Here is a 17,691-nt window from a genome sequence, read left to right on the forward strand (position 1 = left end):
ACGTGTACGCGTGACCAAGAAATTTTGCCAAGCGATGCGCACGCGTGAAACTGGTCCCGTGACCTCATTAAAGGAACACGCTGGGGGCAATTTTTGAGCTGTTTCAGGCCCAAATCCAACTCATTTCTGAAGTATTTGAAGCCAAAATCAAGAAGGGAGAGGGGGAGAGCAATTAAGAGTAGAGCAGAAACATGCTCTAGGTCATATTCTAGAGAGAGAAGCTATCTCTTCTCTCTAGAATTAGGGTAGATTTCTCTTAGATTTAGATTTTAATTCTTGCTTTGATTTAGTTTTCTTGCAATTTATTATTCTTACATCTTTGCTGTTTTAGTTTTACTTGCTATTTCCTTTATTTTGTCATTTTTATATTTATGAACTCTTTGTTGATTTTAATTTCCATCAATGCAATTTATGTTTTCATGTTTATTAATGTTTAATTGAGTTGTTATTATTGTTCTTTTGTATTTGGTAACTTTAGATTTTATTATTCTTACAATTTTACCATGCTTTCATTTTATGCCTTCCAATACTTGGTTGGGTTTTAGAGTAGATTTTGGTACTCTTGGCTTGTGATTGAGGACTTAGGTCCCTTGAGATCATTGATGTTCAGTTTCATTGGTGATTTAGGGTTTTTAGTTGGTTCTAAGACCAATTTTATCCACTTGACTTAACCCTCCGATGTTAGAGGACAACTAAGTGGAATTAACTCTTTGTAATCATCATGTTGTGGTCAATGATTCAAGATAGGATACCTTGACTCTTAATCCTTGCCTTGAGTAGCTTTTAGCATTTACATTCCTTAGTTGTTGGTTTTATTTTCTTGTCTATCAAACCCAAAACCCCAAAAATATACACCCCATAACCAATAATATGTACACTTCCCTGCAATTCCTTGAGAGACGACCCGAGGTTTAAATACTCTCAGTTTTTATTGGGTTTGACTTAAGTGACAAACAAATTAAACTTTGATTGAGGGTTGTCTACCGGTTTGGATATATACTTCGACAAGATTATTTTTGTGAAAATTCTGACCGACGATTTCCCTCACATCAGTGCTTACATTGTCCTCCATAATCTGTTCATCTCTCTTCCCACTTAGCATACTTGTTTCCTTGTCCCATAGTAGAAATCGGATGCTACCGCTTCCGTCAAAAACCATGACCTCGACTTTGAACCTATAATACAAACAAATTACAAATGAACATGTAGTTTATTTAAAAAGTTTCATACAAATATTATACAAAAGAACCTTAGGGCTGCAGATCCATGTGTATGGCCACACTTCCCACATTCATATCTATTTTCAATAGGAGTTTCTACTTTCTTTGGATATTTTCTACATGATTTGTAGAACCAATCATCCTTCGTAACATTAATCACAACAATACTTGCAGAAATCCAAGCTGGACCTTCCTATTAAGCCATATTAAAATGTCGAGTACTTTTGCATCAACAACAATCCAAATAGACATTGGAAAAAAAAACATTCGCAAAAATATAACTGTGATTACCTCATGTTGGATAAGGACTTCTTCAATTTTTTTCACTGACACAACACCTTGTTTGAGCTCCTCAGCCCCTAACCAAGCTGTTTTTTATGGAACTTGACTAATGCTCGCAAAGGATGATGGTACACCACCAAGCAGCCTACACATTAGTTCAAAAGGATCATCAACTTCATCAACAAATATGCATATAGACCACAATATTTTCATACAAATTATAAAAGAAAGCCATTTTAGTGATTATATAAGATAGAATCAACTAACATGATTCTAAATTTAGCAACATCTTTGAGGTCGGGGTCTATGTATAACACTCTAACTTTTAGCACCTCATGACCGTACTAAAAGTTCAGGCGTTACTTACTACTAAACCTTTTTATTTTATACTATTTTTATTTATTATCGAGCCTTTGCAAATACGAGTCGAAACTTTAATTAAGAAAAAGAGAAGTTTACTCTTAATCACTTAATCACAAAGATATATATATATAACATTATATACACAGACTTATCTCAGGATTCTCAAATACAAGTCCTATCCCTCTAAAAATTTCTAGAACAATAAATGACGAGAAAAAAAATAAAATCTAAGATTAAACCAAAATCAAGAAAATACGAAATACTTATATATAAAAATCTGTGGACCGGTCGTGGCTCCTTGTCAAGGGTTTCTTGAACTTGTCGTTGAAACAAAAGATCTGTAGGGGGTGAGAACATCGTCCTCGCATGTTCTCAGTAGGAAAAGCGAATGCCGTAAAAATACATAATGAAATACAAATAGCTAACTTATATCACAAAAAAATAGTTTTCTTTGTTAAACTCTTAAAATTCTTCCCAAGTCTTACATTAAGTTGTTTTTAAATCCCTTTCTTTAAACCACATTACTAAGTTCATAGCATAACAAATTAACTAATTAAGCACACAAGCAAGACACCGAGGCAAACAGCACAAGCAAACGACACAAACACAGGAAAATAAAATAAATAAACATAATCAAATGCAAGTGCGCAAACAATTTATGATGCATGCCTGTTCCTAGCGAAGGCCATGAGCTCATGGATCGTTTGTCTACCCGCAACTCGACGTTACTCGGGGCGAACCCCAAATATGGTATCTTTACCGTGTCAGTTAGGCATAATTATTATAATGGGCGAACCCATGTCAGTTAGGATATCTTGGCATCACGGTAAGAGACAAGCTATTAGTTAGGCAAACATTCCTGCATTAGCAATCTCAGGCTATCAATTAGGTGGGCACTTTCGCATTAGCAATTTGGCACAAGGCCCATTCAACATACAATTCTCAACTTTTGTTTCATTCATTGTTTCTCTTCTTCTTTTCTTTTCATTATACCTCCGCATCACCATTTTATCATACATACCTCTGCATCACCATTTAATTACGCAACCCTCTGCATCACCATTTAACATCAACTCTTTTGGGAAAAATCTATCCTTTTCGTTTTATTTAACTAAGGTCATGTATGCTACCAAATCTGGACACACTCCTTTGGATTGAAATTAAGGTTTTATCGTATTTGGATTATAATTGGATTTGATGGCAAACTTAATAAAAATCTGCTGCTGTCCTAAGAAGATTTAGAAAAATATAGCAAGCAGCTTTGCTTTTGAAAAATTCATGATAAATCCAATTCTAATCCGATACTTCCAGATTTTGGTGAGAATATACTTAACACCCTAAGTTTTAGGACAAACAAATTTCAGGTCCATAGCACCTCGTTTGATTAATTAAATGTTAGTTGGAAGTGCTGCCCTATTTCTTTGAATTGGTTCTGAATTTCCCGAAAACAGCCCGGCTTCCAAGAGACATAACTAACTCTATAAAATAGTTATAGATATGAACTTTATACTCACTTAAAATAGACTTATAGATATTTTAAATTCTTTTGGAAGCAACTCAAAATACCAAATCAATCAAAAGTTCTAGTGGTTGGAAGTTGATACTGCAGAACCAGAAAACCAAAAAAGTCTGAAGCAACCACTAAATTTCAGAAATTCACATCTTTCAAATCACTTGGCCAAATTCCCTGAATTTTTTATGGATAAATCTTGACTTCTTGAAGTTTGATAGAAAAATAAATTGGATCAAAAATAATGTTTAGATTGCTCGTAGTTTTTATTTTAAATTGCTGCCAAATATGTAGAAAATTTTACATTAAGTAATTTAACAACCCATCATACCAAATTTTATATTCAAGCCTAAAATTCCTCTAGAAACATAATTCTATTTTTTTTTGACTAACCAAAGTTGCTAAAGTGATTAACACAGCCCCAGGAGTTTAAACTCATCAATTCACCTTTTTACAAATGCTCATATACTTAATTGTACATATATTTTCCTGCATTATCTTAAACAGAGTTTTTCATAGGGACTCATCATCAATCATACCCATCATAAATCAGCAATTATCATCGTTCAAATATACATTAATTCATCAAACATGCCATAATTCATTAATCCATAACAGCAAGCTTAGTAACAAAAGAAGCATTCTATCTACCCTGTCCCTTACTTTCATAATCTCAATTTGTAAAACCCGGTTAATTAATGACCAATTAACCCATAAATCAAAATATATTCTAGAGAATGAGAAATGATATTTTTATGGTTTAATATGATAGAGAAAATTAAAACGAGAATTTTGACACCAATTTTAAAGAAATCGGCCCAAGATTGGGCCGAACAGGCCAAACCGAACCAACTGGACCCATGTTGGGCCTAAGGCCCAGCCAAGCTCCCTTTTAATTAGAGAGCTCAGCACTCTCTCTCCTCCAAAACACACACACACGCTGAAAGGAAGGGGGGAAACAAGAAAACCCTTGCTCCAAATCACTTCAATCTTCCATTGATCATAACTTTTGATCCGGAGCTCCGATTGACGCACCATTTGCAACCACACGACCGTGGTGTCAAGCTCTACCAAATCCACACAATTATTCTTCAGGTAAGACACAGCTTCTTCTTCGAATTTACAGCCCTTGATTTTGAGTTTCTTGGGCAAAAATGTTGAAATTGTGAGCTCTTTTGTGTTATAGAATCTAATTAACTTGAAGGGAAGACTTGTTCTTGCTTCCTTGGTTCTTGGGTACGGTAAGAGATCTCAAACCCTAGTGAAAGTTTGAATTTAAGGTATTGGGTATTGAGTTATTGTGTTTGGGTATGATAATTGTAGTTTAGGAAGTGTATATGTGCATATTGAAGCTTGATTGATATCTTGGAAAGCTTGAAAAGGAGCTTTGTGCTTAGAAATCTGATTTTGGGAGCTTTGAGACATTGGAAGTTGAGGAAAAAGTGAAATTTGAAGTGTTCCGGGTGGAACGGAAATCGGCCAAGGTATGGTTTCGGTTTTCTGTATCTAAAATGTAATATGGTGTGAAAACTTAGGCTAGAGACCCTAAGATAGGAATTAGACTATTGATGTTGTTGATTGGTTGAAATAAATTGTGTTGTAGTGTATGTGATTAGTGGATTCTAAAATGTTGATATGATTGTTGGATGATGTGGATTAAGTTGAAATATGTGGATAATGATAGAATGATTGTGAGTGGTGATAATTTTTGGCAAAGCATGTAATGATGTACGTGATATGGGTTAATATGTTTAATGGATGATAAGGTTGAGGCTCTTGTTGATGAGCATGATTTGGAGTGTGATATTGATATGTGTATATATATGGTGATTGATGAACTTGAATGTTTGATTGGAAATTGTGATATGGAATGTTGATTATGAATTAAATCATTGAACTGAGATTTGGATAAATATGGAAGAATTGGTGGGTTGAAGATTGAATGAGAGTTTGAAAATAATGGATATTGATTGATTGAGTTTTGGTTGGTTTTGAATGGAGCTGGAAGTGTATGTTTTGAAAATTGGCAGTTTATGAACTTTGGTAAAAATGAAATTTATATAAACTTCAACGGATCATATCTTGAGCTATTATTTTTGGAATTTGATGATTTTTATATAAAATGAAAGGTAATTTCATAAGCTTTAAAATGGTTTAAATTTGGTTGAAATCTGAATTTTATGAAGGAGATATGATCGTTGAAAGTTTGGGCCTGAAATCTGAATTCTGCATATTTTGCAGAATTTGTGATTTCTGGTTTGTGTGCGCACGCACAGGCCTGTGTGCACGCACACCCTGTGGATTGCGCACGCACACACTTGTGTGTACGCACACACAGGGAAGTGGCTGCGGCTGGGAATGCTAGCACGCCCTGTGCACGCACACAAATAATAAGGTTTTGCAATCTGTGCGTACACACACGTTGGGGATGACACTCTGTTGATGGCGCTAGCACACCTTGTGCGCGCACTCAAAAATGGAAATTTTACTTTCTATGCGTACGCACAAGCCTGTGTGCACACACACTTTTTGAAAATACTTCTGGGCGTGCGCACACACACCCCTGTGCGTACGCACACGACCCTGTTCTTTTCTAAAGCTTTTGTTTTCAAGTCTTTCACATTCCCAACAAGCTTGTAACCTTTCGAGATGTTGTTTCACGCTTATAAACCCCCAATTTCATCCTTTAAATCTTAGATCAATATAGAATTCCTAGTGATTAGAGGAAGCTAGAGAAAGGGGTAACTTGTGGATGAAGAAAGGGGATATTATGATGAGTTATGATTAATGATGATGATATGAGTTGTTAAGGAGGATGGTGGAGTGCTGAGTATGATATGAGCCGAAAGGGCTGAATGTGTTATGAGCCAAATGGCTGTGTGTGATGATGGTTTATGGCTGAGATAAATGTTAATGTAAGGCTGAAAATGAATGCATATATGCTGAATTAAATTATTGATATTATGATTGTTGCACTCCACCTATCTGAGATACGAGTTTCCCTGGGTGAAAGCAGTGGCTAGCCACCACATGCTCCAGGTGGAGACTCGATACTCTGCTGACCCTATGTCGTAAGTGTGGCCGGACACTGTGAAAGTTCCGGATGAGCTCGCCCCTGTGAATATACACCATTGAGGGTGTTGGATGTGAATTATGAAATATATTGTGAATAACTCGAGTTGGGGATGCACGACAGAGGGACAGTCTAATGGTTAGCTACCAGGACTTGTCGGGTTGGCTTTATAACCGACAGATGAGACTCATCAGCCACTAGGACAGGCATGCATCATATGCATTATATGTGATTTGTTTGGAATGCCTAATTGTCTGCATGTTACTTGCTAATTGTCTAACTGCCGTATCTTCTTCCTACTTGTGCATTTCTTATGTGATATACTTGTGTTTGCATATCATTACTGTTGGTGGTTGGGAGGTTCGAAGGACTTGGAAAAGGGATATCTAGTTAGATTGAAGATCCTTAAGTTAGTTGCCTACTTTCACTTTCTCATGGTTTAGTTACATTTATACACTTTGATTATAACTGGAAGTTCTAGGATTGCCTTTGGCTTTCCCAGGACATTACATGTTAGATATTTGGGCATTGTTACCATGCTGAGAACCTCCGATTCTCACCCATGCGGATTTTATGGTTTTCAGATGCAGAACATGAGGCTCTTCGCTGAGGCTCCTCGCTGAGGCATGCTGGAGACTTCTATTTTGGCGAAGATCCTTAGCTCTCGGGATTTTATTTTGATTCTATGTACCTGCTTAGATACTTATATTCTCCACTGTTTATATATATTTTGTATTGACTCCTCTTAGAAGGTATTTTGGAGAAACATGTTCTGTATATTGTCTGTTGGATTTTATTTTGGGTAGTTCCTTTATATATGTATGTATACTTTTATGCTCGGACCGGTTACCTTCGCAAACTGAGTCTCGAGCCTTGATATCTGTATTGTTGGCACTCTTTTGTATATCTTCTCATGTTAGCTTATCTTATATCCGTTTCGTTTACGTTATCGATCGGAGTGTTGCGCTTTTCGATTTACCAGTTTTGATTTACCCCCTTTTTCTTCAAAGGCTCCTAGTTATAAACCTTTTTACACTACTATACATACTAAATTTTATTTTGAGGTCGTAATACCTCGCCACCTCTATTTTATGACTTAAGCATAAGACTCTGTATGGTAGGGTGTTACACAATTTAGCAAGCAACACCAAATTTATCAACATTCACAACCATCAATTCAATCATAGTCATAGCCAATCGTTCACAACCAAAATCCGAACTCAATAATAGTATAATTATTAACATATTTGCAATTATCTACTATACTTTTGGGAATTCTTAAATCAAAAAATTCTTAATTTTAAAATTAAAGCCCCTACCTCAATTACCCAACATCATGGAATTTAAACGTGACACTCCCTTTCTCTTCCTAATTTACGGCAGCATTGATAAACCACTATTTTATGGTTTATCTTGTGCTAATTTAAGTGGTTTTTATTAATTCTTTACTCATTTATTCATATAATTTACATGGTTTTAAAATTCCTCCCTGATTCTGTGATATATTTCAAAACATGTTTCCTAGGCCTTTAAACTGTCAATTTTAATTATCCTTTATTACCATTCGATGTCGTGATCCATGTGTTGAGTGTTTTCAGGCTGTATAGGGAAGGAATGATTTAGAGGATGGAAAGAAAACATGCAAAATTGGAAGGAACGTGAAAAATGAAGTTTTGAGAAGCTGGCAGCGACGCGCACGCAAGGGCGATGCGTACGCATGCCTAGCGCAAAAGACGAGCGACGCGTACGCGTGACTGACGCGTACGCGTGACAAGGAATTTCGCCAAATGACGCGCACGTGTGACCTACGCATACACGTGACATGTGCCACGTGCAGAAAGTTGCAGAAAGCGCTGGGGGCATTTTCTGGGCTCCTTTTGGCCCAGTTCCAAGCCCGAAAAACACAGAATAAGAGCTGCAGAATGGGGGGAACACAAGGGGGGATTCATTCATCAATTCGCAACAATTTAGGTTTTAGATGTAGTTTCTAGAGAGAGATGCTCTCCCCTCTCTCTAGGTTTTAGGGTTTCTCTTAGTTTTAGGTTTATTTCTTCTCAATTCCAGGTTCAATGTTCCTTTAATTTAGTTTCTCTTCTACTTTTAATTGTCTTAGAATTCTAGTTTATTTATCTTTCCAATTGAATTTATGAACTCCATGTTAGATTTGATTTCTTTATTTAATGCAATTTGAGTTATTTCATATTTATGATTTTAATTTAGCTTTTTACCTTCTTAGCTTTGGCTGAGTAATTGGAGACGCTTGAGTTATCAAACTCCTTTGTTGTCTGATAATTGAAATTTACTGGTTGATTTGGATCCCTCTAAGCTAGTCTTTTCTTAGGAATTGACTAGGACTTGAGGAATCAAATTGATTGGTCCACTTGACTTTTCTTTATTTAGTAAGGGTTAACTAAGTGGGAGCAACAAACAATTCTCATCACAATTGATAAGGATAACTAGGATAGGACGTCTGATTCTCATACCTTGCCAAGAGTTTTCTTAATTATTAATTTACTTTCTTGCAATTTTTTTTTCTTATTCCTTATTCAAAAACCCCAAAAAGATAATTTTCCATAACCAATAATAAATACACCTCCCTGCAATTCCTTGAGAGACGATGATAGCAAGGATTTATACCGGTTCAGAATTCCACAAAATAATTCCGTTGTTAGTATAGTCCAAACCAATAGTCAATCCTCAAATCAAATTAAATTTGAGTTGTCACAATTAACAAACCACAAATGAAAATTAACCGGAGTATTTAGACTCCGGGACGTCTCACAAGGAATTGCAATGAAGTGGTCAATTATTGGCTATGAAGTGGGGTAAGGGGGTTTTAGTTTATAAGAGGGGCAATAAAATAAATGACAAGAAAAGTGAAGAGAGAAATTAAAGAAAGCAATTAATAAAGAGAGACATTCATGGCAAAGATTGAGATCATAGGCTTTCTATCCTAGTCATACAATGATCAATTCATCTTATTTAGTCAACTCCAACACAAATGGAGAATGTCAAACAAGACTAATTAATCATGTCACAAATATAAACAAGAATTTATCTTATTATGTCATCCCCGAAGATAGAGGAAGGTATCATGTTATCCTCATACTCGGAGAAAGTCTAACAAGACTAGCTAATCTCAATCCAAAAGTCCTAATCAACTTACTAATTATATTAGCAAAAGATTAGCGTCAATGGAAACAATATTAGCTAATAACTCTAGATCACCAACATGAGTTGGGTTTTTATGACTCAAGATTGCCTAATTACTCTTTCCAAGCCAAGAATGCTCAAAATATACTCTAACATCCTTCCAAGCATTTTATCAAACACTTGGAAGGCATATAATGAAAGCATAGTAAAATTTCAAGAAATATAAATCTACCAACTACTAATTGCAGGAAAAGTAAATCACAACTCAAATCAACATCAAAAGAACATCAACATCAAATTTCATTAAAAGTAAACCAAATCCATCATGAGTGCATGAGCATAAAAGAGAGCATAAAAGGAAAATTAACACTACAAACCATGAGAGTGAAAGAGTAGAAGCAAGAATTCATAAAGAAAACAAGATGAAATCATAAAATTGGACCTAGATCTAGAAGAATTAACCTAACTTAATTCTAGAGAGAAGAGGGAGCTTCTCTCTCTAAAAACTAACCTACATGATGCTATGCTACCAAAAAATTGCTCCCCCTTTGCCCAAGCTTGAATTTTGCATGAAATAGCATTAGAAATGAGTTGGGTTGGGTCCAAAATGCTTCAAAAATCGCTGGGGGCGAATTCACTTTAGTGGGCCACGACAGCATCAGCGTGCACGCGTAGATGGCGCGTGCGCACCCCTGAACGCGAAGTAACATATGACAAATTTTATATCATTTTGAAGCCCCGGATGTTAGCTTTCCAACGCAACTAGAACCGCCTCATTTGAACCTCTGTAGCTCAAGTTATGGTCGATTGAGTGTGAAGAGGTCAGACTTGACAGCTTTACGGTTCCTTCATTTCTTCATGAGTTCTCCCACTTTGCATGCTTTTCTCCTCAGTTCTTCCATCCAATACTTGCCTTATGAACCTGAAATTACTCAACAAACACATCAAGGCATCAAATGGAATTAAAGTGAATTAAATTTAGCTATTTTAAGGCCTAAAAAGCATGTTTTCACATTTAAGCACAAATCAAGAGAGAATTGCAAAACCATGCTATTTCATTGAATAAATGTGAGAAAAGGTGATAAAATCCCCCAAAATAAGCACAAGATAAACCACAAAATCGGGGTTTATCAAATCTCCCCACACTTAAACCAAGCATGTCCTCATGCTAAGAATAAAGAAGGGCAAGAAAGGGGTGTGAACATTTATTCAATGCAAAGAAACTATATAAACCTATCTACATGCATGCAACTAAATGCAATATGATTCTACCTACTTGGTCAAAAGCAAATCAATCTCCAAGAGCATGTATGAACAAGTAGGGCTAATATCATATGATGATTCACGAATCCTACCAATTCAAATATAAAAATGAAGTTCAAATAGACTTGCAAGAAGAAAGCTCATGAAAGCCGGGAACAAGGAACTGAGCATTGAACCCTCACCGGAAGTGTATCCGCTCTAGTCGCTCTAGTGTATATGGTCAATCCACTCAATTCTCTTCTAATCATGCTTTCCAAGATTTATTTTTCATCTAACAATCAACAATTATTCAATGCATGCATACATTCATCATGAGGTCTTATTCATAGGTTGTAATGGGGCTAGGGTAAAGGTAGGCATGTATATGGTTAAGTGAGCTTGAAATTTGTATCTTTGATTAGCCTAAGCTCTCACCTAACACATGTAACAACCTATGCAATTCTAATACACAACCTAGCTACCCATGATTCCCATTTTTTTACATACTCATGCATTCTTTTTAATTCACATTCCATATGCATTGATTTTTATTGAACTTTACTTTGGGGCATTTTTGTCCCCTTTTTATTTCTTTTTCTCCTTTTTTTCTATTTTTTTCTTTGTATATATATATGTTCTTTTTTTCTTTTTCTTTATCATTTTTTAGTATATACAAACGTATCAATGCATAGTCTTTTACATATAGTGCATGAATATGTATCCAATTCCCAAAAATCTTCAATAGAAACACAAGAACACACTTTTCTCTCAACCAATGTCCCAAGTTTCCCATACCCAAATGATACACACCCTCACTAGCCTAAGCTAATCAAAGATCCAAATTAAGGACATTTATTATTTTTCACTTAGGGGTGGTGATGTGCTATTATTAAGAACAAAAAGGATTCAATAGGCTCAAAATTGGCTAACAATGGTTGATGAAAGGTAGGCTATTTGGGTAAGTGAGCTAGATGAAATGATAGCCTCAATCATATAAATGCATGTATACATGGAATAATGGACAAAAAGAATCAAACGAATCAATGATTACAATCATAGAGAGAGAATAATACACACAAGAATGAAAATAAGTGGTTATAAGATGTAACCATACCATTGGGCTCAAAACTCACATGCTTGTGTTCTTAGCTCAAAAACCATGTTCCAAAATAAATTCTTCAAGCAAGTTCAACAAGAAAAAAAATTTCAAATTGGTAGGGTGCCCTAACAACAATTTTTCTTGGAAAAGAAATCATCACCCTAACCAAGTAGTCCTAACATAAAAAGAAATGGTAAAATATGTACAAATTCTAACTAATCATGCAACCTATCATGCAATGCAACACTAACTAACAAGGACAAAAATTAAGAATTGGTGTTGAAAAAGGAAGTTGTTACCCATGGAGGTCGGTCGAACGACCTCCCCACACTTAAAAATTTGCATCGTCCTCGGTGCATGCAAAGAAGAGTAAAGTGGACGGGTTGCTACAATTGATGAGTTTCTTCAAAGGGTTGTGCGGGTGAAATTGTTTGTTGCCCCGTTTAGAAGCCCTTCCATTCCTTTCCTTCTTGGTGGCCAACCTCAAAGGAGAGAAAAAGAAAGAAAATTAAGCCTACAACAAAGATATGAAAGAAATTAGAACATAGGCGGGGGCTAATGCCAAATACAAGTATGGTTCTCAAATACATGGTAGCTACGCATGTAAGCGAGAAAACAATATAGGCAAAGGGCATATCAATTAATACTTGATGCAAGAGGAAAGTCAAGGCATGAAGAGCACTCAAAAGCATCAAGTTCAACTAGAAAGAGTGGGTCATGAAAGACATGCAAGTTCATATCAATGCACAAAGAATATAAGAGTCATACAAGTTTAAGCATTGATTTAAAAGTTTCATCACCCAACAATATCAAACAAGTCAAGAAGCACCAAGATTAACCAAGAAATTCTCAACAATTGAGTAAGAAAATTCAACACCATTATTAAGAAACTTAGAAAAGAAAATAAGAATAAGCTATAAAAACAAAATTAAAATGCAATAAATGAAAATAAGCAAATGCAAATAAAGAAATTGGAAGAAAAGAAAAAAATTTTTTTATTTAAAATTTTTTTTAATTAATTTTATTTTATTTTATTATTATTTTTTAAAAAAAGAAAAACATTTTTTTTTCAAGAGAGGAAGAAGAAGTAAAAGAAAAAAAAGTAGAAAGAAAGAAGAAGAAAAGAAGAAAGAAGGAGAAAGGAGAAAGGAGAAAAACAGGGTGCAAATCCGTGCATATGCACCATGCGTGCTTAGGCATGGATGCAGCAAAAACAATCCGCGCACGCGCGCCATGCGTGCTTGGGCGCAGATGCGACAGGGACAAAGTAGGCATAAAGTGGGCACAACTCTCGGATTTTAGTACTAGGAATTGTGAAACCACAGCGGCGCGCGCGCGCACTGCGCGCTTGGGCGCCGATGACCGCTTTTTATTTTTTGTTTTTGTTTTTTTTAAGAAGCATAAAAACATAATTTAACACTCTCCTAACCTATAAACATTCTAAAGCAACCACAAATCAAATTTAACAACAAATCTTTTTAGTTTTTTTTTTTTTGAAAAAAATTTTCAAACATACTGAAAACAAAACTTGTACTACAAGTAAAATGCAATTGAACAATAACTAGAATAATCAAAACAAACTAAGAAATAACCAATCAATCAAAGCAAAATGTATAAGAGTATAGAAAATAACCAAAAACTACCTATAATGGCAACTCAAATCACTTATTAACCAAATCTAAAAGAGAGTGGAAAGAGTTTACCATGGTGGGGTGTCTCCCACCTAGCACTTTTAGTTTATGTCCTTAAGTTGGACATTTGGAAAGCTCCTTGTTATGGTGGCTTGTGCTTGAATTCATCTTGGAACTTCCACCAATGCTTGGTTTTCCATTGTGCTCCAAAATTTCCACTGAGTTGCAACAAGTCTTGATGGAGTCCTTCACAAGCTAAGGGTTCCCAAAATTGATTCTCATATATACCCGGATCCCAAATCTTGTTTCTACACCCATCTTCAAGTTGATCATCACAATTCCAATTGGGTGAAAAGTGATCCGAATTCTCAAGTAGACACCAAAGCATCTTCCTAGACTCTTTTAGTTGAGAACTATACCAACCATTGTACTTAGACTTTAAGTTTCCAACCATAAGGAACCTTGATTAGCATTTCCACCCACTAATAAATTCTCTTTTGCTCTTAACTCCACAAAGAGCTCTAAGTTGCCCATCCGTCTCAATCAAACCATATTCAAGTAGGAAAGTAAAGATTAGAGATAAGAATTTTACCCACTTGAATGTTATGTTGGATGGTGACTTAGGAAGGGGAACCTCCCCACACTTAGACAATGCGAGGTCTATTCCCTTGTGCTCTTTCTTGAATACCTCCACCTCTCGGTAAGTTTCTTCAACTTCAACCTCTTCCTCTTGACAAAGTTCTTCATATTCAACCATTTCTTCACCAACTTCTTCTAGCCCTTTCCCACTCTTCATGTTACAACATGGAGGTAATGTAGAAATTATCTCAACATTCACCTCAATATCAATAGGAGAAGGTTCCTCAAATACCAAAGGATCATGTGTTGGTGTGGGATCATCTTTAAGAGGAAGGTTTGTCGCTTGCTCACCTTCTTCCAATTCTTCATCACTCATTATATGCTTAAGAGGTTGCGCACCCTCCTCAACACCAAATTCAAGCTCATTGGAAGAAGGTTCAACAACTTCCACAAAATCATCAACAATGTCACTTAGTGTGGAAGTGCTCTCAAGTTTGAAATCCACCTCTTGTTCAACTTCCTCTAACTCTTCAACCACTTCTTCTTCTTCAACAATCTCTTCCTCCTCCACTTGTTGCAAGACATACCCCATCTCCTTGTCCTCATGTTGAGATTCTAAAATCTTCTTCATGCTCCTTTCATCGGTTAAATTCTCACATTCATCCGTGGAGATGCTTTGCTTGTTGCATGAGTCCCATGAGTCCAAGTTGGCTTTAATTTTTGTAAGGTTAGCCTCAATAGCTTCATGATTCTTTTGGGCTTCCTCTTGCTCCTTTTGACGGATTATTGCTTGAAGTCGGTCCATTGCTTCATTGAGACGATCCATTGACTCTTGGATGGATGGGTATGGGTGATCTTCCATGGAGGGTCGTAGTGGAGAGGGAAATTCATTATGTGGTTGAAAGTTATCATACATGGGAGGTGATTCATCTATGTGATAGTATGGAGGTGGTGGTTCTTGAGGGTATTGGTGGTGGAATTGGGGTGGTTCTTCATATGGTTCATATGGTTCACAAGGTGGTTGGTATGGTGGATATGGGTTATGGTCATATGGAGGTGTTTGGTGGAAGGGGGCTTGTGAGTAAGGTGGTTCAAAGTCATGTTGAGGGAGGGGTTCATAGGCATGTGGTGGTGGTTGTTGACAATTACAATAAGGGTTACCACATCCATTAGGTTGATATGCATTAGGATGAGAGTTATACCCATAAGAATTCGGAGGTTGTTGTTACCAAGAAGGTTGATTAATCCTTTGAGGCTCCTCCCATCTTTGATTGCTCCATCCTTGATGCACATCCTCATTGTAGTTCCCATTCCCTACAACATAATTTGAACCAAACTCATAGCCAAAGTGGTGAGAATTCATAATAGCAAGAGAAAATAAAAACAAAACTAGTAAGAACTAATAAAAACTAACTCTTAAAATAAGCAAAAACTAGCAAAGAAGCATATTAACATATATACAATAGCCAACAACATAACACCATTGCAACTCCCCGGCAACGGCGCCATTAATTTGATAGCAAGGATTTATACCGGTTCGGAATTTCACAAAATAATTCCGTTGTTAGTATAGTCCAAACCAATAGTCAATCCTCAAATCAAATTAAATTTGAGTTATCACAATTAACAAATCCCAAATGAAAATTAACCGGAGTATTTAGACTTCGGGTCGTCTCACAAGGAATTGCAATGAAGTGGTCAATTATTGGCTATGAAGTGGGGTAAGGGGTTTTGGTTTATAAGAGGGGCAATAAAATAAATGACAAGAAAAGTGAAGAGAGCAATTAAAGAAAGCAATTAATAAAGAGAGACATTCATGGCAAAGATTGAGATCATAGGCTTTCTATCCTAGTCATACAATGATCAATTCATCTTATTTAGTCAACTCCAACACAAAGGGAGAATGTCAAACAAGACTAATTAATCATGTCACAAATATAAATAAGAATTTATCTTATTACGTCATCCCCGAAGATAGAGGAAGGTATCATGTTATCCTCATACTCAGAGAAAGTCTAACAAGACTAGCTAATCTCAATCCAAAAGTCCTAATCAACTTACTAATTACATTAGCAAAAGATTAGCGTCAATAGAAACAATATTAGCTAACAACTCTAGATCACCAACATGAGTTGGGTTTTTATGACTCAAGATTGCCTAATTACTCTTTCCAAGCCAAGAATGCTCAAAATCTACTCTAACATCCTTCTAAGCATTTTATCAAACACTTGGAAGGCATATAATGAAAGCATAGTAAAATTGTAAGAAATATAAATCTACCAACTACTAATTGCAAGAAAAGTAAATCACAACTCAAATCAACATCAAAAGAACATCAACATCAAATTTCATTAAAAGTAAACCAAATCCATCATGAGTCCATGAGCATAAAAGAGAGCATAAAAGGAAAATTAACACTACAAATCATGAGAGTGAAAGAGTAGAAGCAAGAATTCATAAAGAAAACAAGATGAAATCATAAAATTGGACCTAGATCTAGAAGAATTAACCTAACCTAATTCTAGAGAGAAGATGGAGCTTCTCTCTCTAGAAACTAACCTACATGATGCTATACTACCAAACAATTGCTTCCCCTTTGCCCAAGCTTGAATTCTGCATGAAATAGCATTAGAAATGAGTTGGGTTGGGCCCAAAGTGCTTCAAAAATCGCTGGGGGCGAATTCACTTTAGTGGGCCACGGCAGCATCGGCGCGCACGCGTACATGGCGCGTGCGGGCCCTTGAACGCGAAGTAAAATATGCAAATTTTATATCATTTTGAAGCCCCGGATGTTAGCTTTCCAACGCAACTAGAACCGCCTCATTTGAATCTCTATAGCTCAAGTTATGGTCGATTGAGTGTGAAGAGGTCAGGCTTGACAGCTTTACGGTTTCTTCAGTTCTTCGTGAGTTCTCCCACTTTGCATGCTTTTCTCCTCACTTCTTCCATCTAATACTTGCCTTATGAACCTGAAATTACTCAACAAACACATCAAGGCATCGAATGGAATTAAAGTGAATTAAATTTATCTATTTTAAGGCCTAAAAAGCATGTTTTCACATTTAAGCACAAATCAAGGGAGAATTGCAAAACCATGCTATTTCATTGAATAAATGTGAGAAAAGGTGATAAAATCCCCCAAAATAAGCATAAGACAAACCACAAAATCGGGATTTATCAGACGACCCGAGGTTTAAATACTTTGGTTTATTTTTATTGGGTTTGCTTTAGTGACAAACAAGTTTTTGTATGAAAGGATTCTTTGTTGGTTTAGAAATTATACTAGCAACGAGAGTTTATTATGAAATTCTTTACTAGCAAAAATTCATTCGTCAAGCGTCAATCTCCTACGGTAGTGACAATGGTTGCAGAATTTCAAGAATAAAAGAATTGGAACCAGAACGGCGACTCCAATGGTGGTGTACAACTGGTCAGCGACCGTGGCAGTGGCAGAGAAGCTCAACAGCGGTAGTGGCAGCTTCAATCGGCAGCAACAGCAGCGGCGTCAACACCCACCAGCATTGCTTCCTTTTCTATCA

The sequence above is a fragment of the Arachis ipaensis genome, chromosome B04, assembly GCF_000816755.2.
Source record: "Arachis ipaensis cultivar K30076 chromosome B04, Araip1.1, whole genome shotgun sequence".
NCBI lineage: Eukaryota > Viridiplantae > Streptophyta > Magnoliopsida > Fabales > Fabaceae > Arachis > Arachis ipaensis.